This window comes from Tenrec ecaudatus, chromosome 1 (assembly GCF_050624435.1).
Source record: "Tenrec ecaudatus isolate mTenEca1 chromosome 1, mTenEca1.hap1, whole genome shotgun sequence".
In the NCBI taxonomy this organism is placed as follows: Eukaryota; Metazoa; Chordata; class Mammalia; order Afrosoricida; family Tenrecidae; genus Tenrec; species Tenrec ecaudatus.
In genome coordinates, this window is record NC_134530.1 from 180,456,463 (window position 1) to 180,463,997 (window position 7,535).

Below are 7,535 nucleotides of genomic sequence, written 5' to 3' on the forward strand. Positions count from 1 at the left end.
AGTGCCCTTCATTTCATGTCTGCCATTAGTTAGAAGATGTTACCGGGCCTGACCTTGCGATTCATTATATACAAGCCACCACGAGGTGCGCAGATTTCTAGTGAAATGCTCTTTAGTCATTTCCCCCACGGCTGCACAGCCCACTTTGTTGCTAGGTTTTGGGAAAGGCCGGTCCTCCCAGCTCCGCTTGTGGAAAGCTTGCACAGGACCTTAATGGGGGCTTTCACCCAGTCACTACCACGGAGTCCATTCCAACTCCCACACACCCTAGCCGGGGTCCTCAAACTTTTAAAACCGGGGGCCAGTTCACTGTCCCTCAGACCCGTTGGAGGACCAGATCATAGTTAAAAAACCAAAAAACCAAACTATGAACAAATTTGTATGCACACTGCACATGCCTTACTTTGCAGTAAAAAAACAAATGGGGCAAAAACACCCGGCAGGGCGAATACAAGGCAGGGTGAATACAAGTCCTCGGTGGGCCATAGTTTGAGGACCCCTGCTAGGACAAGGAAGTGCGGGGCCCATGTGGATTTGCGAGACTGCAAATATTGATGGGAGTAGAAAGCCTCCTCTTTCTCCTGGGGAGCAGCTGGTGGCTTTGAACTGCCCAACCTTGATTTTATTCCTTAGAGCTCTCTGGAGGGGAGTGAGAAGCCCAGGAAAAACCGCACTGCGGGGGGCGGGGGAAGTCTGAAGGCGTCGAGGGGGCCGTGGGAGTGGACAGCTGTGCGGGCGGACGCGGAGGGAGGTCACTGCAGTCTGCAGGCAGGCACAGCCTGCGTTTTTCGGTCCGTGGGCTCCCCTGAAGCAGAGCCGAGCAGCGGGATGGTGCAGAGTCAACCACACGCGCCCGCACCCCCTCCACGCCCACGCGCTTTCCGTCCAGGGTCTAAGTCCTGCCCGCAGAGCGACAGACTGTGTTCCTGTCGGCGTCCGCGTCGGCGCGGAGACGCGCGTCCACCAGGGGTCGCTGCCGCGCCCTTTCCCGCCGCGCTCCCCGCGCTCGGCCGCCAGGGGGCAGCAAAGCCCAGGCGTCCGCGCCGCCGCGTCCCGGCAGCCTTCCGACGCAGAAGGAAGGAAAACCAAGGCGAAAGGAACAGCGTGACACTGCAGATTTCCCTTCAAGATGCTACCTGTGCGCCACTCGCCGCCGTACGGAGTCAACAACGCTGATTTCGAGTCGCGTAGGCCGACAAACAAACACACGTGCGAGCGTGCTCTCTCGGGGTGGGCAAGGGAACAGCGTGGCCCCGAACCCCGGCCCCCGCGGCTCCGGCAGGGACAGCGTGGAGGTTCCCGCTGGCGGCCGGCGCAGGAGGGACCCTGCGGTTCGCTCGGTCCTGGTGGATGCCTGCGGGGCCTGCAGTACGAGTGCCAGCCTTCTAGATCATCTGTGGAGCCCAGGCAGAAGAGAGGGGCAGGCGCGGACGCTTTCTACTTGAGAAGGATTAGCCCGGAGGAGGCATCCGTCGGTGCCTGAGGCCGAGCACAGGGGAAGGGATGTTTAAGGCCATGTCTGCACCCCAGAGGAAGGAAAGGGACGCCTGGAGGAAGGCGGGCAGGAGAAACAAGGAAAGCGCTCTGCAGGCCCTAGAGCGCTTGAGTCTTGACTTCCGGGCACAAAGGAGCATCAGCCAGATTTAGGGACAAGCGGGGTTGTCTCCCCCAAATGCCTGTGCGAGCAGAAATGGCCTGCCAAGGCCCACACAGCGGGGTTGGAAAGAAATCAGGCAGCCTTATGCCTACCTATGGGAACACCCAAACTGAGTATGCCCTCTAGCCCAGGTAAAACCAATATCTTGGCACAGCCAGCTTAGGTACATCACACAGGTGAGCCTGAACTCAGCCAATGGGGTCAACCAATACCTTCAACCACACCTCCCCAGCCAGAGCTGTTAAAAGCTGGCTGAGGGAAAGCCAATTTCTCTCTTGGCTCTGGTCTTGTGGCAGGGCAGGGGCAGCCCCCTCTCAAGCTTCTCTCCTCCCCAGGCCAGCATGCACCCCCCTACCCCCCCTTATCCAGGCCTACTGTGGGGCAGGGGGTGGGGAGGGCCCATAAGTGCTTGGGCTCTTGGATCCCAGGATTCCCCAGGTTGTCATGTGTGGGTGTTCTTTTCCACTTGGTTGTTCGTGCCCAGTTGTGAACCCCAGTGCAGCGTCGGCAAGGCTTGGCATGCTTTCCAGAAATAGCGTCTATCCTTTTGAGGCAGTAAAACCTGAAACTTTTCCTTTCCTTCATCAAACTTACTTGGATGACAAACGAGCTTCAACATGAATGCTTTCAGCGAGCAAAGCAAAGAATGGAGGCATAACCCACTGAGAAACGTAATACGACCAAGTGGGATTTAGGATTTGGCAAACCCATCATCCTCGTCCCTTTCACACCCCTTTCTTAGAGATCACTAGTTCAATGAGGGCTTTTGTTTATTTTTTAAATTTTTATTTATTTATATTTTTAAAGATAATTTTATTGGGGACTCTTATAGCTCACAATAATCCATACATCAATTGTATCAAGGACATTGGTACATATGTTTCCATCATCATTTTCAAAATATTTTCTTTTACTTGAGCCCTTGGTATCAGCTCCTCTTCTTACCCTTCCTATCCCCTCTCCCCCTCATGACCCCTTGATAAGTTATAATTATTATTTTCATATCTTACACCAACCACTGTCTCCCTTTTCCCTTGATTTCTTCCCCCTTCCTCTCCCCACCTTGCTCCTACCCTCCTGGTATTGCTACTCCCCATTTCTGTTCACGAGGGGTTTATCTGACCTGGATTCCATGTGTCCTGAACTCTTATCGGTCCTTATGTACATGCTCCAGCCTAGCCTACAGTGAAAGGCAGACTTGGGGTCATGATAGTGGGGGCAGGGGGGTGAGGAATCCTCAAGGAACCAGAGGAACATTGTGTGTTTCCTTGGTGCTATTCCTCATCCTGGTTGACTTTCTTGTGACCCTTCTGTGAGGGTATGTCCCATTGTCTACAGATGGGTTTTGGGTCTCTGCTCTGATCCCCCTCCTTCTCAACAATATGTTTTTGTTATTTGTTTTAGGTCTTTTGATGCCTGTTACCTGATCCTATTGACACCTCATGATCGCACAGGTTGGTGTGCTTCTTCCATGTAGGCTTGTTGCTTCTCTGCTAGATGGTCCCTTGTTTAACTTCAATTTTTTAAAACCCCAGATGCTATGTCTTCTGATAGCCAGGCACCATCAGCTTTCTTCACCACATTTTGCTTGTGCACCCATTTTGTCTTCAGCGATTGTGCCAGGAGGGTGAGCATCACAGAATGCCAGTTTGTTAGAACAAAGTGTTCTTGCATCAGGGACGGGCTTGAGAGCAGAGGCCCAAAGGCCTCCACTGAGGGTTATTTTTTAAGAGTTAAATCAAAATCCTATGCATTAGACTGTGTGGACCATGATAAGCTATGGACAGTTTTTAATAGAATGGGAATTCCAGAACACTTCATTGTGCTCCCGTGGGACCTGTGCATGGCTCAAGAGGCATTTGTGTGATCAGAACGGGGGAATAGTGCATGGTTTAAAATCAAGAAAGGTGTGTGTCAGGGTTGCCAATTTCCAATGCAAAGATCAGAATAATAAAGATACTACTAATGAAAGAAAATAATGATGAGAAACAAAGCCTGTTCCACTTAGGTCAGGACTGACTTCTAACAAAGTCATTGGAATGGAATGCCATGATTCGTTAATTGGAGACTACTTGTACCGGACACATTGTGTATTCCTAGGTAGTATTCCAATGAGACACTCCGAACTCCTATCAAGGTTCCCAGGACTACGACGAATCATGTGTCAGAATTTCCCATTCCAGGACTTACATTGGTTCTAAAATTCATTATTTCTTGGAACACCACTCATAGGATTTGCATGAAATAATTATCCAAACAAACTTAACAAAATTTATTATATTTCTAAGAATGACTTATAAGTATACCCTTTCGCCATGGCAACAGCCATAAGTAAGGCCACCGTGCATTCAAATAGTGCCATTCTATTTTCACTTATTACTGTTCAAAATTAATAATTTCCTCGCTTGTAACAAAGAATTCCATAGCACGTGTGGGTAGTTATGCTAGGTGTGCTCATTGTTTTCATGTTCCCTGTGCCTCAGGGATGCTGTGTCTCCACTTTCCGTCTGCCAGAAGGTATGTGAGTTAGTTTATTGTGCCAACCTGGCCGATAAACATGTGGGATTAATTGAAGATCGGAGGGATAAATGGCTTGGTGAGCCTCGCCTTTCTAGTTCTCAGGTCTCTCGCTTTGTGATGGTCGCACCAGGGTGCAACTGCCTTAGCCAGTTACCTGCTTCAGCTTGCAAGACTGATTTCCTACAAGACATCCCCAAGGAGAAGCCACATGGACCTACCCCGATGCAGCCCTGGGTGCTGGAGCAACCAGGTGGAGACCCCTGCCAGCGCTGAGATGCTTATACATTCACTGACTCGGCTTTCCTCCTGCAGTCGGCATCATAGTGTGTGTTTTGTGAGATGAAGGAGGACTTTGTGGATGGGTGTTGGACATATGGGCTAATGGATTAATGTTGAACTTGTGGGCTTGGGCAGCACTGGGTTGGGATGTTTTCTTGATGCACAGTTAACCTTTATATAAAACTCTCTCTTATACATGAGTTTCTGTAGATTTGTTTCTCTAAAGTACCCAGAATAACACAGTATGAAAAGGAGGAGGTTGACCAGATAAATGTTAAGTAAATTCATGTATAAAACATATTGTCCAGAAATATGGATATGGTGCTTACAAAGAAATGTCTCGTGTTTTACCTCATTTGACCTTTACCGTCTCCCTGTGAGACAGGACTATTATCCTCCTTTTAGAAATGGGAGACCGAGGCTTAAGGAAAATAAGTGAAACATGGTTCCTAGAACATCTAGTTGGGCAGGGGCAGAGAGGCTTCTGATACTACAGCCCAAGCCTTGGGTTGAGTGGCACAAATCTTCAAAGTAGATACACGTCCACGATGAGAATGAATGGCAGATATAAGCCAAGTTCAGATAGCTAAAAAAACCAGAATGAAAACAGACCTGTGTTGTTATTGTTAGTTGTCATGGACTCGATTCGGACTCACGATGATGAGACCGGAACTAACGGTTTCTTGGCTGTGATGCCAATGAAAGCAGAGTGATTACCAGGCTTTGCCTGCCACGGTGCCGCCGGGTGCCTTTGGAATGGCAACCTTTAGAATCTTGACCAGTCAAGTACTCATCCTTTGATAAAAACCTAGATAAAAACCAGACTTTGGACGTGTTGTCAGGAGACACTGGTCCCTGGAGAAGGACTCATGCCTGGTAAAGTGCAGGGGCAGCAGAAAAGAGGAAGGCCATGGACTAGATGGATGGTCGCAGGGGCTGCAACCATGGGCTCAGCCGTGAGAACCATTGCGAGGCTGGCGTTGGGTGGGGCGGGGTTTTGTCCTGTTGAATAGAGGGTTGCTAGGAGTTGTAATTAACTCAGTCACCTGATGATAACGACAACAACAAAAACAACCATCAAAGTCGAAATGAAAATGGACTCATTTGTCATAATGAGAAACTCCCTAACCCCTGCGTTCTTGGTTTACTGATGTTGAAGCCAAGCTTTATTTAAAAAAAAATCATTTTATGGGGTACTCATACAATTCTTATCACAATCCATCCATCCATCCATAGTGTCAAGCACATATGTACATTTGTTGCCATCATCATTCTCAACTAAGCCATAGCAAGATAGGCAATGAATGAGAACACAGTGATGACAACAAAAAAGAAAACCGATTACCCATAAAAGAATAAATTAATTAAAAGAAAAAAATTAAAAAGAAAGAAAAATCTGTAAATAGATCAAGGTATGATTTTTGTTCTCTAGGTGTGTCCTTCAGTCAGGTCCAATGGGGTGCCACTCTCTGGCCCCAGAGTCTGTCCTTTGTACTACCTCGGGTGCTCCCTGCTCTGCTCCCACGGTTGCTCTGCGTGTGCCTTTAGTGGGTTGCCTCAGTGTCATGGGGTCAGTCTGGGCCAGTCCTGGCACTGAGTCTCCACTGTTGTCCCCCTTAGGACCCTGTGCCAGCAAGGGACAGTGAGTCTTGTAGTGGGATCAGCCATATTGTCCACTCTGTCCATTGGCTGTTCAGAGAGGGGATATCGTCCTCCAGGCCTGGTGGGCCAGGATGTGCTCCACTCTCTCTTTCTCCCCCTTCACTTGCTCCCATGTGCTCTGATCAGACATGCCCCTCTCCCCTAGCTGCAGCTTTAGTACCGTCCTCTCAAGTAAATTCTTCTGGGGGGACAGGCAGTTGTCCACATAGCTGCTATGGGGGCCGAGCCCTCAGATCCCTCCACTGGCTCCCCACTCCTTGTGGAAACCAAGCTTTAGTAACCGCCCTATTGAATATTAAACCACATGCTTATTGTGGGGAAAGCAGAATCTTCCTTCTGAAAAGGGAGACAGATCTTCTCCAAGGTCATAGGCTACCGTGGCAGTGACCACAGAGACCGACAACATGGACATGAAGCTCCAGGCCAATGAGGCATATTGCTCATTCCTAAGGATCTAAGCTGCCCCTGTAGAGTTCTTATGAGTTGGAATCAGCTAGATGGCAGTGCGTTTTACTTTTGTATTTTAAGGACCAAGCTATTCTTCCAACCACGATTCTTCCTTTGCTTGGTCTTATAGTAATTTCGCTCCACTAGCTCTAGAACTAGGCAGATCTGGTTTGAAACGCTGGTCTTCCAATGCTCAGCTAGATGACTCAGCATTTATAAAACAGCATTGGCCCCCTAGCCTCCTCATTACAGAGTGGGCCATCATGTGTCCTTAGCAGAGCTGGTGAGAGAGGTAAGGCTGGCGATCCCTGTCAAATGCCAAGCCTTTTGTGGGCTCTCCTCACCACCCAGTCATTTGGGCTTCAGGAGACCCATGTGTGCAAAGCAGAATGATCCCTCCGGGGTTTCTAGGCCTGTCTCTTTGGAGAGCAGATTGTCTCACCTTCCTTGGACATATTGTCAGGAGAGACCTGGCCCTGGAGAAAGACATCAATCTTGGCAAGGCCAAGTGGCAGCAGAAAAGAGGATGGCCCTGGACGAGATGGATGGACACAGGGGCTGCAACCATGGGCTCGAACATAGGAGCCATCGGGAGGATGGCACAAGGCTGGGCCGTGTTTCATGCTGTTGTGCTTAGAGTTGCTATGGTCAGAACAGACTTGAAGATACTCCACAATCACAGGCTCCTGAAAATAAATGTCTGTTAAAACCACCCACTTCTGTTGGTGTTATAGCAACACTAAGAAACTTCCGAAGTGCCAAAGACAATGCAACAGCAAGGAAGAAACTTTAATAAAATTGCCAAAATTGCTGTTTAGTCTCTCACTTTGCCAAACTATTTTGCATATTATCCGTCTTATGTATGTAAGGGGGTAACCCCTTTGCAAATGCCGGTGCTCATTTGTTTTTATGATGGGAGGGGGATAGTGCATTTAGAGTTCATTCCACCAGGTCAGAGTGTTAATCAAGC

At 49.0% G+C, this 7,535-nt stretch overlaps 1 long non-coding RNA gene across 2 annotated transcripts; it reads left to right on the forward strand.

Annotated features, from left to right (window-relative positions):
* Nucleotides 1-1,080: 1,080 nt before the first annotated feature.
* LOC142437204 (uncharacterized) lies at nt 1,081-4,749 on the forward strand. Of its 2 annotated transcripts, none has more exons than XR_012782186.1 (3): nt 1,081-1,209; nt 3,062-3,111; nt 4,141-4,749. It is a non-coding gene; the product is annotated as an uncharacterized LOC142437204 (long non-coding RNA). The 2 variants fall into 2 exon arrangements; XR_012782187.1 differs by having other exon boundaries at nt 4,273-4,749.
* Nucleotides 4,750-7,535: the final 2,786 nt, after the last annotated feature.